Below are 19,030 nucleotides of genomic sequence, written 5' to 3' on the forward strand. Positions count from 1 at the left end.
TCTCAGCGCCCTTAAACTCTTTACTCACAATATAGACAGGACGATGAGCTTTACCTGTCTCTTGGACAAGCACCGAACTCATCGCCTGATCAATAACTGACAAATAGAGGAAGGGGGTGAACCTTCTATTAAGCATGTCAAGATGGATGGTGTAACACCCTGAATTCAATTAAATTTAGTTGTATTTTATTTTATTATTTGAGTGATTTAATATGTTTTTTATTATTATTTGGTGAATATATGTCATATGTGGCATTAGTGGGTATGTTGTTGGAAGTTAGGAGGGTGGTAGAAATTAATTACAATTTTTAATTAATTTTAAAATGATTAAAAATACAGAATAATAAATAAAATAATATAAATAATGATATTTTGGTGAAAATTATAAAATTTAGAAAAATAAGGGAAATTAGAGATGAGAAGGGTAAAAGTGGAATAACCAAAATAGTGGAATTAGGTTTAAATTTAAAAAGAAAAGTGTGAGGGTTGAGGAGTTTACTGATACGTAGAAGTTGTATTGAGAAAAAAAGGAAAGAGGCAAAGTGAGAAAAAGGAAGAACAATGGATTTTTTGGGGAAAAGATCACCATAGCTAGAGCTTGAGAAATTGCTGGAAATTCAGGTAAGGGGGAAACTATCCTAATAAAGGTGTTATTGCATGAGGGATAGAGAGAGATCCTCACCCTCCTATAGATTTTGTCATCTTTTTCACCATTGTCGAGATTTATGTGTTTTTGGATGGAATTATGTGTAATAAATTATGTTTGTTGTGAAATATATGCAATTCATATTCCGTTTATATTGAAAAAATATGCATGATGTGACTATGTGCATCTAAATGTGGTAGTTGTTGTTGGTGTGTTTTGGTTTTTTGAACATAAGATTAGATTCATGGTTAATTGATTATTGATGATAATGATACTTGAGGAAGTACAGCTTAAATCAATGGTATATGTGATACGTTATGATAATTCACGTTTAAAATTATATTGGGATAGATTTAGGTTGAAAAAATTAGGCTTATAAGTCGAATTCTTGTGAAAATTTAGCAGAACAACGCTGCAGACTGATTTAATTCGAATCATGGGATTACACTATAAAATTTCATTCGAATCATAGACTCTTGGTGGCCTCTGCCTGATTTGATACGAATCACAGATTACACATGATTCGAATCATGAAGGCATATTTTGTTCAAAATATTGTTTTCATCATAACTTGAGTTTCGCGACTCCGTTTGAGACGCGGTTCGAAGGGTTGGGTAGCTAGCGTGAAATAATATGTTATTATGGTTAAATAGAGGTTTAATATATGCATGAAAATATGAAGAGTGTGTTTACTTGTGATAAGTCTTACGAGACGAATATTGAATAATCATGTAATCGTGAATTGATGGTTGTCATGTGTTGAGTTTGTGACATTAGAATGTTCTGAGTGAAGGGTGTTATGTGTTTATGAAAATCATGGAAATTTTTGGTGATAAAATATCATGATAAGTTTAATAAGGTGTGAATTATAATTATGTGTATGAGTTGTGAATTGTCAGTATAATTATGTGTTGATGAATATAGTTATATGTTTCAGAATCTTTGTATAATTATATGATGAGTTAAAATTACATGTTATTGATGTGATATGTGATGTGGTTTTATAATGTCCTGCGAATATAATTATATGTGTTTGTGTTCAAGTGAGTAGTTCTGAAGTGGGGACTACTGTCATACCCCAATTTTGTCCGGACATTTCAAACTTCCATGCATCCAAATTTACTTTGCTTTGCTTGGAATAAATTTTTGGTTATACAGACAGGCCGGTTGAATCAATTTTCAAATGTACGTAAAATTAGTGAGCGAAAATTTTCGAGAACGGGCTTGAAATTGTCAATTTTATTGATCTATGATTCGCGTAGTTTAACCCGGTGTGCTCGTTTAATTTTTTCGACTCCATTTTCGGTCGCATTTTGATCAGCCTTGGCCTCTTCAACCGGTCGTTTTTTACTTTAAAATTTGATATTTTCTTGTCTGTTTTCTAGAAGTTTATTTTGTATAAATCATTGTAATGTATTCATTTTAATTTTTCAAGCATTTTCACGCCTAATTTTTATTTATATATAATCCTTTTATCATAAAGTTGATTTTTTTTCGCTCCCCCGAGTCGATGTTGTTGTCTTTATTTTCTCAATCCCCGAGTTTATTTTTTCACGACCCTCAAGTCGATGTTGTCTTTATTTTCTCAACCCCGAGTTGATTTGTTCTCGACCCCCCGAGTCGATGTTGTCATTTTATTTTCTCAACCCTCGAGTTGGTATGTTCTCGACCCCTGAGTCGATGTCGATGTCGTTGTCTTTATTTCCTCGACCCCGAGTCGATGTCTTTATCTTTATTTTATTAACCCCCGAGTTGATATGTTTTCGACCCCTGAACTGATATCATTATATTTATTTCCTCGACCCCTTATTCGATGTCTTTGTCTTTATTTTTTCAACCCCCAAGTTGATATGTTCTCGACCCTCGAGTCGATGTAGTTGTCTTTATTTCCTCAACCCCCGAGTTGATATCTCTGCCTTTATTTTCTCAACCCTCAAGTTGATATGTTGTCTTTATTTTCTCAACCCCCATTTAATATTGTCAGGAACTTTAGTTAGAGGCGGCGGGAGTATCTTGAATTAAAAATATGTCTTACTCTTTTTGTGCTGATGAGTTTGGAGAGAAAGCCCGCTTTGAAATTTTGTTCCCTATGCACATACATTATTTCAAAAGCTTTGAGTCAGGGCTCTTTCGCCAAGTATTTCCTAGTGATTTGATTTTTCACCAATTGGGAATCGATAATGGCCTTCAGATTCAAATAGCTCGTCTCAAGGGCGAGGATTATGCCGACGATGAGGGCTTCATACTAAGCCTGATTGTTGATAGCCTTGGATTCAAACTTCAACAATTTCTCAATTAATGGGTTGTTCGTTCCTTCCAGCACTATCTTGACACTGCTTCCCTTTAAGTTAGACGCATCATCTACAGACAACGTCCGTATGTGGGGAGCCTCGTCGCCAACTAACGAGCTTAATTCAACCAAGAAATCAGACAATACATGTGACTTGATATTTCCTTTAGGTATAGACTAGATATGGTAATGTGCATATCCAATACAGGTATTTCTTGCTAGATTTGGTTTCTCAAGTCGATTGGGGTAGTTAGTTTTTATCATTACTTGATGCCCATGAACGTCATGTATGAGTTTTCTTACATTTATCACAGCTTCTAGAGCAAGTCTTTCAATCTTCTGATATCGGGTCTCAGCGCCCTTAAACTCTTTACTCACAATATAGACAGGACGATGAGCTTTACCTGTCTCTTGGACAAGCACCGAACTCATCGCCTGATCAATAACTGACAAATAGAGGAAGGGGGTGAACCTTCTATTAAGCATGTCAAGATGGATGGTGTAACACCCTGAATTCAATTAAATTTAGTTGTATTTTATTTTATTATTTGAGTGATTTAATATGTTTTTTATTATTATTTGGTGAATATATGTCATATGTGGCATTAGTGGGTATGTTGTTGGAAGTTAGGAGGGTGGTAGAAATTAATTACAATTTTTAATTAATTTTAAAATGATTAAAAATACAGAATAATAAATAAAATAATATAAATAATGATATTTTGGTGAAAATTATAAAATTTAGGAAAATAAGGGAAATTAGAGATGAGAAGGGTAAAAGTGGAATAACCAAAATAGTGGAATTAGGTTTAAATTTAAAAAGAAAAGTGTGAGGTTGAGGGAGTTTACTGATACGTAGAAGTTGTATTGAGAAAAAAAGGAAAGAGGCAAAGTGAGAAAAAGGAAGAACAATGGATTTTTTGGGGAAAAGATCACCATAGCTAGAGCTTGAGTAATTGCTGGAAATTCAGGTAAGGGGGAAACTATCCTAATAAAGGTGTTATTGCATGAGGGATAGAGAGAGATCCTCACCCTCCTATAGATTTTGTCATCTTTTTCACCATTGTCGAGATTTATGTGTTTTTGGATGGAATTATGTGTAATAAATTATGTTTGTTGTGAAATATATGCAATTCATATTCCGTTTATATTGAAAAAATATGCATGATGTGACTATGTGCATCAAATGTGGTAGTTGTTGTTGGTGTGTTTTGGTTTTTTGAACATAAGATTAGATTCATGGTTAATTGATTATTGATGATAATGATACTTGAGGAAGTACAACTTAAATCAATGGTATATGTGATACGTTATGATAATTCACGTTTAAAATTATATTGGGATAGATTTAGGTTGAAAAAATTAGGCTTATAAGTCGAATTCTTGTGAAAATTTAGCAGAAAAACGTTGCAGACTGATTTAATTCGAATCATGGGATTACACTATAAAATTTTATTCGAATCATAGACTCTTGGTGGCCTCTGCCTGATTTGATTCGAATCACAGATTACACATGATTCGAATCATGAAGGCATATTTTGTTCAAAATATTGTTTTCATCATAACTTGAGTTTCGCGACTCCGTTTGAGACGCGGTTCGAAGGGTTGGGTAGCTAGCGTGAAATAATATGTTATTATGGTTAAATAGAGGTTTAATATATGCATGAAAATATGAAGAGTGTGTTTACTTGTGATAAGTCTTACGAGACGAATATTGAATAATCATGTAATCGTGAATTGATGGTTGTCATGTGTTGAGTTTGTGACATTAGAATGTTCTGAGTGAAGGGTGTTATGTGTTTATGAAAATCATGGAAATTTTTGGTGATAAAATATCATGATAAGTTTAATAAGGTGTGAATTATAATTATGTGTATGAGTTGTGAATTGTCAGTATAATTATGTGTTGATGAATATAGTTATATGTTTCAGAATCATTGTATAATTATATGATGAGTTAAAATTACATGTTATTGATGTGATATGTGATGTGGTTTTATAATGTCCTGCGAATATAATTATATGTGTTTGTGTTCAAGTGAGTAGTTCTGAAGTGGGGACTACTGTCATACCCCAATTTTGTCCGGACATTTCAAACTTCCATGCATCCAAATTTACTTTGCTTTGCTTGGAATAAATTTTTGGTTATACAGACAGGCCGGTTGAATCAATTTTCAAATGTACGTAAAATTAGTGAGCGAAAATTTTCGACAACGGGCTTGAAATTGTCAATTTTATTGATCTATGATTCGCGTAGTTTAACCCGGTGTGCTCGTTTAATTTTTTCGACTCCATTTCCGATCGCATTTTGATCAGCCTTGGCCTCTTCAACCGGTCGTTTTTTACTTTAAAATTTGATATTTTCTTGTCTGTTTTCTAGAAGTTTATTTTGTATAAATCATTGTAATGTATTCATTTTAATTTTTCAAGCATTTTCATGCCTAATTTTTATTTATATATAATCCTTTTATCATAAAGTTGATTTTTTTCGCTCCCCCGAGTCGATGTTGTTGTCTTTATTTTCTCAATCCCCGAGTTTATTTTTTCACGACCCTCAAGTCGATGTTGTCTTTATTTTCTCAACCCCGAGTTGATTTGTTCTCGACCCCCCGAGTCAATGTTGTCATTTTATTTTCTCAACCCTCGAGTTGGTATGTTCTCGACCCCTGAGTCGATGTCGATGTCGTTGTCTTTATTTCCTCGACCCCGAGCCGATGTCTTTATCTTTATTTTATTAACCCCCGAGTTGATATGTTTTCGACCCCTGAACTGATATCATTATATTTATTTCCTCGACCCCTTATTCGATGTCTTTGTCTTTATTTTTTCAACCCCCAAGTTGATATGTTCTCGACCCTCGAGTCGATGTAGTTGTCTTTATTTCCTCAACCCCCGAGTTGATATCTCTGCCTTTATTTTCTCAACCCTCAAGTTGATATGTTGTCTTTATTTTCTCAACCCTCATTTAATATTGTCAGGAACTTTAGTTAGAGGCGGCGGGAGTATCTTGAATTAAAAATATGTCTTACTCTTTTTGTGCTGATGAGTTTGGAGAGAAAGCCCGCTTTGAAATTTTGTTCCCTATGCACATACATTATTTCAAAAGCTTTGAGTCAGGGCTCTTTCGCCAAGTATTTCCTAGTGATTTGATTTTTCACCAATTGGGAATCGATAATGGCCTTCAGATTCAAATAGCTCGTCTCAAGGGCGAGGATTATGCCGACGATGAGGGCTTCATACTAAGCCTGATTGTTGATAGCCTTGGATTCAAACTTCAACAATTTCTCAATTAATGGGTTGTTCGTTCCTTCCAGCACTATCTTGACACTGCTTCCCTTTAAGTTAGACGCATCATCTACAGACAACGTCCGTATGTGGGGAGCCTCGTCGCCAACTAACGAGCTTAATTCAACCAAGAAATCAGACAATACATGTGACTTGATATTTCCTTTAGGTATAGACTAGATATGGTAATGTGCATATCCAATACAGGTATTTCTTGCTAGATTTGGTTTCTCAAGTCGATTGGGGTAGTTAGTTTTTATCATTACTTGATGCCCATGAACGTCATGTATGAGTTTTCTTACATTTATCACAGCTTCTAGAGCAAGTCTTTCAATCTTCTGATATCGGGTCTCAGCGCCCTTAAACTCTTTACTCACAATATAGACAGGACGATGAGCTTTACCTGTCTCTTGGACAAGCACCGAACTCATCGCCTGATCAATAACTGACAAATAGAGGAAGGGGGTGAACCTTCTATTAAGCATGTCAAGATGGATGGTGTAACACCCTGAATTCAATTAAATTTAGTTGTATTTTATTTTATTATTTGAGTGATTTAATATGTTTTTTATTATTATTTGGTGAATATATGTCATATGTGGCATTAGTGGGTATGTTGTTGGAAGTTAGGAGGGTGGTAGAAATTAATTACAATTTTTAATTAATTTTAAAATGATTAAAAATACAGAATAATAAATAAAATAATATAAATAATGATATTTTGGTGAAAATTATAAAATTTAGGAAAATAAGGGAAATTAGAGATGAGAAGGGTAAAAGTGGAATAACCAAAATAGTGGAATTAGGTTTAAATTTAAAAAGAAAAGTGTGAGGTTGAGGGAGTTTACTGATACGTGGAAGTTGTATTGAGAAAAAAAGGAAAGAGGCAAAGTGAGAAAAAGGAAGAACAATGGATTTTTTGGGGAAAAGATCACCATAGCTAGAGCTTGAGTAATTGCTGGAAATTCAGGTAAGGGGGAAACTATCCTAATAAAGGTGTTATTGCATGAGGGATAGAGAGAGATCCTCACCCTCCTATAGATTTTGTCATCTTTTTCACCATTGTCGAGATTTATGTGTTTTTGGATGGAATTATGTGTAATAAATTATGTTTGTTGTGAAATATATGCAATTCATATTCCGTTTATATTGAAAAAATATGCATGATGTGACTATGTGCATCTAAATGTGGTAGTTGTTGTTGGTGTGTTTTGGTTTTTTCAACATAAGATTAGATTCATGGTTAATTGATTATTGATGATAATGATACTTGAGGAAGTACAGCTTAAATCAATGGTATATGTGATACGTTATGATAATTCACGTTTAAAATTATATTGGGATAGATTTAGGTTGAAAAAATTAGGCTTATAAGTCGAATTCTTGTGAAAATTTAGCAGAAAAACGCTGCAGACTGATTTAATTCGAATCATGGGATTACACTATAAAATTTTATTTGAATCATAGACTCTTGGTGGCCTCTGCCTGATTTGATTCGAATCACAGATTACACATGATTCGAATCATGAAGGCATATTTTGTTCAAAATATTGTTTTCATCATAACTTGAGTTTCGCGACTCCGTTTGAGACGCGGTTCGAAGGGTTGGGTAGCTAGCGTGAAATAATATGTTATTATGGTTAAATAGAGGTTTAATATATGCATGAAAATATGAAGAGTGTGTTTACTTGTGATAAGTCTTACGAGACGAATATTGAATAATCATGTAATCGTGAATTGATGGTTGTCATGTGTTGAGTTTGTGACATTAGAATGTTCTGAGTGAAGGGTGTTATGTGTTTATGAAAATCATGGAAATTTTTGGTGATAAAATATCATGATAAGTTTAATAAGGTGTGAATTATAATTATGTGTATGAGTTGTGAATTGTCAGTATAATTATGTGTTGATGAATATAGTTATATGTTTCAGAATCTTTGTATAATTATATGATGAGTTAAAATTACATGTTATTGATGTGATATGTGATGTGGTTTTATAATGTCCTGCGTATATAATTATATGTGTTTGTGTTCAAGTGAGTAGTTCTGAAGTGGGGACTACTGTCATACCCCAATTTTGTCCGGACATTTCAAACTTCCATGCATCCAAATTTACTTTGCTTTGCTTGGAATAAATTTTTGGTTATACAGACAGGCCGGTTGAATCAATTTTCAAATGTACGTAAAATTAGTGAGCGAAAATTTTCGAGAACGGGCTTGAAATTGTCAATTTTATTGATCTATGATTCGCGTAGTTTAACCCGGTGTGCTCGTTTAATTTTTTTCGACTCCATTTCCGGTCGCATTTTGATCAACCTTGGCCTCTTCAACCGGTCGTTTTTTACTTTAAAATTTGATATTTTCTTGTCTGTTTTCTAGAAGTTTATTTTGTATAAATCATTGTAATGTATTCATTTTAATTTTTCAAGCATTTCACGCCTAATTTTTATTTATATATAATCCTTTTATCATAAAGTTGATTTTTTTTCGCTCCCCCGAGTCGATGTTGTTGTCTTTATTTTCTCAATCCCCGAGTTTATTTTTTCACGACCCTTAAGTCGATGTTGTCTTTATTTTCTCAACCCCGAGTTGATTTGTTCTCGACCCCCCGAGTCGATGTTGTCATTTTATTTTCTCAACCCTCGAGTTGGTATGTTCTCGACCCCTGAGTCGATGTCGATGTCGTTGTCTTTATTTCCTCGACCCCGAGCCGATGTCTTTATCTTTATTTTATTAACCCCCGAGTTGATATGTTTTCGACCCCTGAACTGATATCATTATATTTATTTCCTCGACCCCTTATTCGATGTCTTTGTCTTTATTTTTTCAACCCCTAAGTTGATATGTTCTCGACCCTCGAGTCGATGTAGTTGTCTTTATTTCCTCAACCCCCGAGTTGATATCTCTGCCTTTATTTTCTCAACCCTCAAGTTGATATGTTGTCTTTATTTTCTCAACCCCCATTTAATATTGTTACCTTCATGTTTTTGGTATGTTCTCGACCCTCGATTTGATATGTTGTCTTTATTTTCTCGACCCCCGTTCAATATGGTTGCCTTTATATTTTTTGTATGTTCTCGACCCCCAAGTCGATGTTATCATTTTTATTTTCTCGACCCCCGAGTCGATGTTATCATTTTTATTTTCTCAACCCCGAGTTGATTTATTCTCAACCTGAGTCGATGTCGTCTTTATTTCCTCAACATCTGAGTTGATTTGTTCTCAACCCCCAAGTTGATGTCTTGTCTTTATTTTCGACCCCCGAGTTGACACCAATCATTGTTCTTTTATACTAAGTGTTAACCCCCGAGTTGATGTTGATCTTGTCTCCCATTACCGTTATTCATTTCCTAACTTCATTGCATTTCATATCTGTATTTCATCTTTGCATTTCATCTCTGCATTTCATGTCTTCCTTTTACGGCAAAATTTAGGATCTTTTCGTATTTAATTATCTTCAACCAAGAATGTATGAATATTGTTGTTATTTATACCTTCAAGTTCAAGGTAATAAAATAGGGGCATTTGTCATACCCCAATTTTGTCCGGGCATTTCAAACTTTCATGCAACTGACTTTACTTTGCTTTACTTGGAACAAATTTTCAGTTATACAGATAGACTGGTTGAATCAATTTTCAAACGTACATAAAATTAGCGGGGGGAAATTTCAAGATCGGGCTTACAATTGTCAATTTTATTGATCTACGTTTCACTTAGTTTAACCCGGTGTGTTCGTTTAATTTTTTTGACTCCTTTTGCGGTCGCATTTTAATACGCCCGAGCCTCTTCAACCGAACATTTTTTTACTTTAAAATTTGATCTTTTTTTGTCTGTTTTCTAGAATTTTATTTCGCATAGGTTATTGTAATTCATTCATTTTAATTTTTCAAGCATTTCCGTGCCCAATTTTAATTTATTTTTAATCCTTTTACTTTTTCTTTTTTGTCAAAATAATCAGCAAAATTAACTATAAGTAACTGAGTATTTAGTTTAGGTTTATGTTGTTTTGTTTTGTTTTCGATTTAATTACTAAACCTATTTTTCAAAATTCAAAAAAATAATAAGAGAAATAGAGGGAAAAAATATTTCCATCCAAGAGATGACATGTGGCGCCCTTTCGGCTAGTTCCCTTAATTTTGAAAAAGAATACTGAAAAGGATAAGAAGGAAAAATGGTATGCTCACCAATCAATTGACAACACAATCCTCACACATCATGACCACTCATGTTTTAAACTCTCATGTAGCTGGTAATGATAAAGGTGGAATTGAAAATAAAATGACTCCCACTTGATAGGGACATGCGCAATACACTGCTCCTTCCCCTTTTTACGTTGACCTTTAACACACAAAAGGGGGACCATTACCCATACACCAAGCGGACACATGAAAGAGGAGGATAATACTCACTTTTGATTGGTTCACAACAAATTTTCTTTTTGAAAAAATCATTTCCATCCTCTCTTTGGATGACACCTCACCCTCCATGATCACTGATAATTGGACACCCCACTACTAGTAAAAGAAAAGAAAAATAAATGGTTATATTGGAGAGGAAACAAGCCAAACGAGACAAAAAGATCAGACCATTTTTCTCTCAAAATACTCTCTCTCACATTCATGAAGAAAAGATTCCTTCCATACACATAATAACAAGGGTATCACCTTAATTGATCCTCTCTCTTGATGACACATCACAACCTCTCTCATCTTGAAACTCTCTCTTCCCGTTGCAAAGAAAAAGCAGAAAAATAATACTCTTTTTCTCATTGGTGAGACACAACACATTTCTCATGACCTTATATGATTTTTCTTCCTTTTGAGATAACTCACCATTTCTACAAAATCTCTATCTCACCACCACCATATTCTCACAGCCAAAACCTTCATCTCTTTCCTACTCCGATCAAAACCGTAACCTCTCCTCCTTATAAATCCAATGCCACCATTCAAATCCAACACCTTCTCTCCACCTTAAACATTACTTAAACCATATCAACTTCTTTACATCATCGGTTGCAGCACCCGTGTTACCACCTCCGACTAACGATCTATTTTACAATGATACATTTCACATTAACAATTCATGATAAGACCACAACGATTCAATGTCGTTACTTTTAAATCATATTTGAATCCAACTTTTGGTAGCCTTGTATGTGTTTGTGTTATGCGACATCGATTTGCATCCTTGTTGTAGCGGGAAATTCATGATCATCAAGCTATTGACAAGCTAGAGATCAATTAACAAGAGTCGCCACCGTACTTTTATTGTTTCCAAGGGAAAAGGGAAAAAGTACGAACAAAACCCAATTAGTAAGAAGTTTTCAAATAAAAACTAATAAAAGTCAGAGATTACAGGTAAGGCGGTTGGTTACACAGAGGGAAGGTGTTAGCATCCAAAGTGTCCTAGGTACTCCTAGGGAGCTCTTTTTGTGTGCATATGTATTTTGTACAAAGTGATGTTTACAAACAAATAGAATGGGGGGATGAGAAAAGAATTGATTAATTATATATTTGTGTTTGACAAGACCTTCGGGCTTGTGCCTACGTACCAACATATAAATGAGGGATCAAAACCTCGTAGTTCGTGCTAGAAATTTCAAAATGAGTGTGTTGGTTTTAACAAAATTAAGTTTGAAAGGCACAAAGGCCTAAAATGGTTTGAATGAGTTAGTTCTCTTTGGCTTTTTTAAAGTTTAAGTCAAGTATAGTTAAGTTTATTTACATGTTTGATTTAAGAAAATAAGTTTGAAAATGCAATGGCATAAGGCCAAAGTTTCTACCTTTATTGAAAGTGATCAAAGTTTAGAACAAAGGAGTTCACACAAATAAGGTTTTGAAAATTGAGAGAGAGATTTTGAAATTAAAGAAAATGGGGGAGAAGATGAAGAGACTACCCTATGCACAAAATTAAAAGTTTAAAGTTGAAAAGATCTGACCAAATGGGAGCAATCCAATAGACAAGTATGTCAATAGAAACCCAAAATTCCCTTGGACTTTTTAGAATCAAAACAACACACAAATGCTCAATTATATCAATCTTGAAGAGCAAAGGCATCAAATAAAGATGGCCTCATCCAAGCTTATCCACTTCATGATCTTCTTCAGAATAGCCTATGTAGCAGATGAATTCCACAAGTCACAGGTTCAACATAACAACTTAATAATGATCAATGTTGCAGATGAATCTGGAGAGATCTAGAATGATGTATCAGATGAATTCAAACTTGCAAGTTCTTGGTTCTTCAACAAATTGGCATTGGCCAAGTCCATTAGCAAAGGAATGTTGCCTAAGTTCTAAGTCCAATTAGGCAAGATCAAACCAACAGTCCACTCAAATGTCTTTTAGGGTTTTTGTTATTATTATGTGCATTAATGGTCAAAGACCAATCAAACAAACAAAGCAACAAAGTATATCACACAATATGGTCCAAATAGACAAAGTGAAAATTACATTAACATAAACAATTAGAATGATATGTACAATGACAAATGATAATAGAACAATAAAAGTAAATTGCATTAAAAGTAAAAGCTTGAAAGTAAAAGTTAATGGTTAGTAAATTAGTAGTTAGTTTTGTTTTGATTTTTGATTTCAAGACATTCTTTGGAGAACACTCAACCCACTTGCCACAAGCATGGATCCTTGAACCAAAACGTCTTCCAAAGGAAGGACAAAAGGCCAAGTTTCCACACAATACCATGGAAGAGGGGAGACTTACAATCTCACTAACTAGAATGCTTATGTCTTTTACGTCACAAATTTAGCGTTATGTTAAGCAATCATAATTGGACTTATATAGAAGTCACAACTATTTGAGGCCAGACAATGAACTTTTGGTGTTAATGCATGTTGGAGACATAGTATTAAGAACTATGCTCATTAAACATACCACACGCAAAAATATGCAAAGAGTGTGACCTAATCTCATCCATACTCATGTTAATCTTTCAATCAACTAGCATTAGGACTTTGAGATGTCATTGGCCAATTGAAATGAATGGATGAAGAAGAAGAATTAGATGAAGAGGGAAAGGGATGAGTGAGATCACAAATTGGTCAAAGGAGGACTTTTACCAAATTAATATTATTCATTCATTTTGGGAGATGGAATGTACATTCCCTCAATCCCCTAAATCCAATAATATTAACTTGACAAAGTCAAATCAACCTTGACTAAGGCCCAACAACAAATGAGAAACTCAATTAAGTCAATCCAAATGGTAAACACAATTAAAATGAAATTTATTCAATTAAAAATAGTAAAATAATGCATTAAATTTAAATATGTTTTGTCCAAATCCTAAAATCACATCAAAACACCAAATAAATAGCCATGTGATTTATCATAGGTCAAACAAGGTCAAAGGACCTTGGATAAAAAATTTCATAATTTTTGGACACTTAAAAATATTTTTAAACAATTAAAAACAAATGAAAAATCAATTAATTCATGAAAAATATTAGTAATGATCCAAAAAATGATTTTAATTCAGAATATGAAAGACAAAATTATTTGAAATTTTTTGGTGAAAGTCCCATATTTTTTGGATCAATATTAGATTTATTATGAATTGTTGAAAAAAAAAGGAATTAAAACAAAAACCAGAAAATGCTAAAATACGTGGACCATCAGATCTCCCTCATTAATTGAGGTGACAGATCTGATGATCCACAATGCGCGTTCCACCAACGCCTAAGTCAACTGCGTGGCAAACATGGTATTTACAAGGAACGGCTGAGATTATAACGTGGAGCCTGGATCACACGGTTTAGACCAAAGACACATCATCACCGGAGCCAGAGCTCCGATTGTCTTCTCCGGTGAGCTTCACCGGACTGGTCAACATGAATCATCACCAAAATTTCAAACAGGGACATGATTTTAAAGAGAAAACACCACTGAGCACGAATATCACCTCCATTTCTTTCAATTCCAACTATATTGAGAGATATATGGAATTGAAAAATGAGGTTCATGATCTGAGTTGCTTCGATTTGGCCTCAAAGCAACTCAAACTTCTTGCCTACATTGGTAGGACTTCAAACAACACAAGAATGAATGGAATTGAGCAAGAAACAAGGAGAATCAAAGAGTTGAAAAATTCTGTAAATTACCTTCAATGGAGGTCTGAGCTTGCTAGATCTTGATCTAAATCGTGCTTGGCTTCACTTCAATTGCTTGCAGAAGAGGAACGGAAAGGCTTAGAAGCAATGGATTCCTGGAGAATTGAATTCCAAAATAGTGGAGATTCAAGCTCAAATTCAAGTGAATTTATCAGGTTTATCCTCTTAGTGTGAAGGGTTTTCAATGGGGATTCAAAGCTGGCGCAAGGTGTGTTTTCATTCTGAGCATAAGGGCCTCAATTTATAGAGAAATTCGATGATATTTGCACACTCACTTTCACTTTCCAAAATTGGCAAATGATGAAAGCATGGTGCATGGGCGCGCATAGGCCCATGGAATGATTGTTTGAAAGTCCAAAATGAAGTTCAGATGCTTTGGAGATGGATTGGATTGCAAGGTATATGTGCATTGTCATTTGAAGATTGATCCATGCCAAATGATGTCAGTCTGTTTAAGCCATGCCCAACCTATGCATTTCTCATCCAAAATGCATGAATTTGAGCTCTTTGGAAAGGTGAGATCAAGAGGAACAAGTTTGATGTTGAACACTTTTTCATTTGGAGCTTGGAACTTGGAGATATTTAAGGTGGAAGTTTGGAAAAATTTGACATATCAAAAATTTTCTAAGTGTCAAGCCATATGTCTCAATATTCCACCTTGCTTAACTTTTTATGGGAGATTCAAATGAGAAAAGTGTCTTCATCAAAGTTTTAGCTCTATCAAAGAACTTAAAAATGGTAACCAATTTCATGTCATTTGGATTTGAAATGATAGAGTTATGCATTTTTGAAGTTTGGCAAACTCACTTGATCAATGGTATAGGTCAAAAGTGACCTATAATGTAGCCTCATATAACATGTTCAAAGAAGTTGAATTTTCTCCCACTCCAAACATAAAAGTTGAATTAGACACATTGCATTTGATTATGAAACTTGGAAATATTTCATATCATAAAAATTGAGCAAGTTATGGCCTTGGGAAGTTGACTTTGAAATTAGGGTTTAGACAAAATGACCTATAATGTTTCAACATAGAAAATGATTTTCCAAGAAAAACTAGCTCTAGGTCTCAACATGAAAGTTGTTTATAATGTCATTTAGAGTAAGTTTTCTCTTGGAATCATTTTCATATGGTGAAAATTATAGGAGATAGGGTCTAGGGAGACCCAGTTTTGATCAGATGAATTCATCTGGCCAACCACCATCAACCAACTTGCTACTTTCCAATTCTCTTGACTTTCTTGGATCATGGTAGATAATATATGCATAAGATGATGAAATTTGAAGTGAAATTTGAGAAATTTGATCAATTGATGAGATAGCTTGTTCGAGAAGTTACTCAAGATACCCAGTCAAACTAGGGTTTCCAAGGCAAATCACACCCAAACTCTTGAAGCAAACTTGATAAATATAACATGTAGAAACATTTGGGACTCATATATGATGTTCATAACCATTCTTGCATCAATTATTGGTGGTGCTCTTTGTTCATGAGGGTCTCAAACCCTAGATGTGATCAATGAATCAATGAGATCATGCCCTACCTACAAATGAGTTAGATAGATGCAAAGACATATTTTTGGTATTTGGTTAGTAAAATGATAATATACAAGTATGATATAATCACAAAGTTCTTGGTGATCTCTCCCAAAACAAACCCAATGAAAAGGGGTCAGGAAGATGCCAAGGTATGATCCCAATGCTAACGCATATGATGAAATTGCATGAGGGATCTTAGGGTCAAAATTGGGGTCTTACACTTGCGTCATGATTTTAATCCATGCACGTTTCATTTTGCTTTACTTTTTCGATTAATTAATGATAAATGTGTGATGTAAATATGTTATATGCGCTTGTATCCTTATCATATCAATTGGTAATCATGAATTAGCCATGCATCTTTGATCATCTTGGTAATAAAGTTGTTAAATGATAAAATAACTAAAAAATAAACCTTTAGATTAAAACCCTTGGTCCAATACCAAGTGGGATTTTCAAAACATTGGTCCAATGCAAAGTGACTTTTTCAAACCCGATTAGTTTTATATCGATGTGATTCAAATCTTTTCTGAATAAGCGTAACATTGAAAATCTTTTTCTTAACAAAAGCTAAAGAAGAGGAACGTCAAATTCTAGCATTCCAATGTAACCCTCGAATGATCGGTCCCAAGGCACATGTCTTGGGCTAGCCGTATATTATTTCTTTCGTTTCTAAATCACTTAATATAAACTTGGACATAAAAGGACCGTTGAAGTCTAGCATCCCAATGGAACCATTGAACAATCGGTTCCGAGGAAAACGTCTTGTCATTATCGAGCGTTCGTTGTCCATCAAACAAATTTCATAAATACCTTGAATGAAAAAGGAACATTAGAGTCTAGCATTCCAATGAAACCCCGAATAGCTAGTCTCGAGGCTCACGTCTCGTTCTCACCGAGCATTCGTCATTCACCTAAAAAAACATTCAACCCATCAAACCTATCTTTTTATCGCCCCCACGCGATCAAAACCTTTTCAAAAATGAACATTGTTTAGTCCATTCTACTGCGACTCTCATGCGTGAGCATACAAACAATGTTTAAATTTCTAAAACACGCATTTGATCGAGAATACAAGCCAACGTTTAAACCACTAGAATGTGACCTAAACATTCATTTTATAAAATCAATCAACCAACACTCATTTGCTACAAAGAACTATGTAACTTTGAGTTCCCCATCACACCCGGGAATACGTAGGAGCGAGACTCACAATCTTGTCAAGCACCCTAATAAAAACCTTTTTGCGACCTCTTTTATTTTCCTTTTTGAACTTTTGATCATTCAAAGAAAACAATTAACATAAGCTAACATTCAATCGAAAATTTGACTAAAACGTTCTCTTTGAGTACAACGGACGTGAGGGGTGTTAATACCTTCCCCTTGTGTAATAGAGTCTTGAATCTAAATTTGGTTGCGAAGATCATTTTCCTTTTCTTTTAAGGATTTTATCGACAGTTTCCATTTCCTCTCATATAATAAATAAAGTTTGGTGGTAACTATGTTCGAATCATTTTTCCGCAAGTGTGCGAACACCCTGCGAAGGATCGTAATTTTTGAGATGCTACAACTGACGACTCTGCTATGGACATATACTCCATGCAAGAGAGAGTCAAGCCTAATTTAGTTGAATTTGCAATAAATGTTGGTTTTACTTACTTCTTTTATTCGTGCTTTCTCTTTTTATATGCTTTACATATTTATTTTCTTTCTGCTTTCTCATTTCATATTATATGTTTATCACCATGTTTATTTGTGGGGTTTGGGATTATATCTTGAGTAACTCTCTACACCTGAGCTTTGGAAAAAGAAGAGAGAATACATATGTTAGAATGGAATTTGTATAGTCTTAGTCACTAAGGACCACTCCTCGTGTTCCTAACATGAAGACTCCTCCTAGAGTAAACCTTTTCGTAGATCTTATTATAAGATGGCTAGCCTATCGCATAATGTTGATTCATGAAGGGTTCATGACTCTAAGGACCCCTCTTAGAACTGTCGCTACACGAAAAATACAGAGTCACCATCGGTTTTTATGTATTCCAAAGGAAAGGGAAAATATCGAGAAAACCCCAAAGAATGGTCATCGCAACCACGAATAGGTTCGGAAATCGGTTATGCAAGGGGAAGGTATTAGCACCCCTCACATACATGGTACTCCATGGGAACCATATAGGATGTTTGCGCTTAAATATGTGTTGTTTATCGAATGTTTGCTTGTCAAAGGTTTACAGAGTGGAGGTAGATTTTAAATTAGTGTGCTCGTCAAGGATTGGGTCCTCATGCCTACGTATGCCCACTTGTTGAAGTGAGAAATCAGAGCCCCGTAGTTCGTGGGTATAAAATGTTGTTTGTTTGTTGATTTTATTACCTTGAAGAAGGGTTTTCGATTGTGTCGCCCTAAGGCTCAAACAAAAGGTTTGAATGTGTTGAATTGTTTTTAGGTATTGAGAAAGTGTCATTGATTTCGAATTGCACTAAAGACTATGGATAAAGGTGAGTATCACGAACTACCAAGCCAAACGTCTTGTGTTCAAGATACTCAGAACGAGTGTAGAAAGCTCCATTCTCATACCTTCTTTATCACTTAAGGCTCGTGACATGCAATCTTAATCGTATCTTATTGTGTTTTTTAGTTTGATTTGAGAAAAGACCGCTTGACGTTGAATCAAGGGTTTGTTTATTGATTATGAAATAGTGAGAGATTGAGGAGATAAGATGAGAAAGAAAGGGTGGGGAATACTTGGCTTTAAATAGAGTATTCGCGTTGCAATGGTATGAGTTTTATTCGGAAAACAACTTGACATTGAATCAAGTACCTTTGTTTCTTTTGAAATTCTTTGTTTATCGTTTTATATTTTATCTTGGTTATTAACATGCATGGTGAACTAACTAGAAAGCAATAAATCTAAGATATTACATGACTATAGGGTGGGGGGAACATTTAACCCACAATGGGGGGATGGATCCACACAATACAACAGAAAGGGAATGAAAGGAAGATACAAGTTACAAACTATTAACTATGTACCATGCCTAAAGCATACTAGTGAAATGGTACTTCAAACAATACAAGGCTATTGAGTGAGAATGAAATGGTTAAGAGCATGACTAGCTAGGAGTGAGCATGAATCTCA

The sequence above is a fragment of the Lathyrus oleraceus genome, chromosome 2 (genome assembly GCF_024323335.1).
Source record: "Lathyrus oleraceus cultivar Zhongwan6 chromosome 2, CAAS_Psat_ZW6_1.0, whole genome shotgun sequence".
Lineage (NCBI taxonomy): Eukaryota > Viridiplantae > Streptophyta > Magnoliopsida > Fabales > Fabaceae > Lathyrus > Lathyrus oleraceus.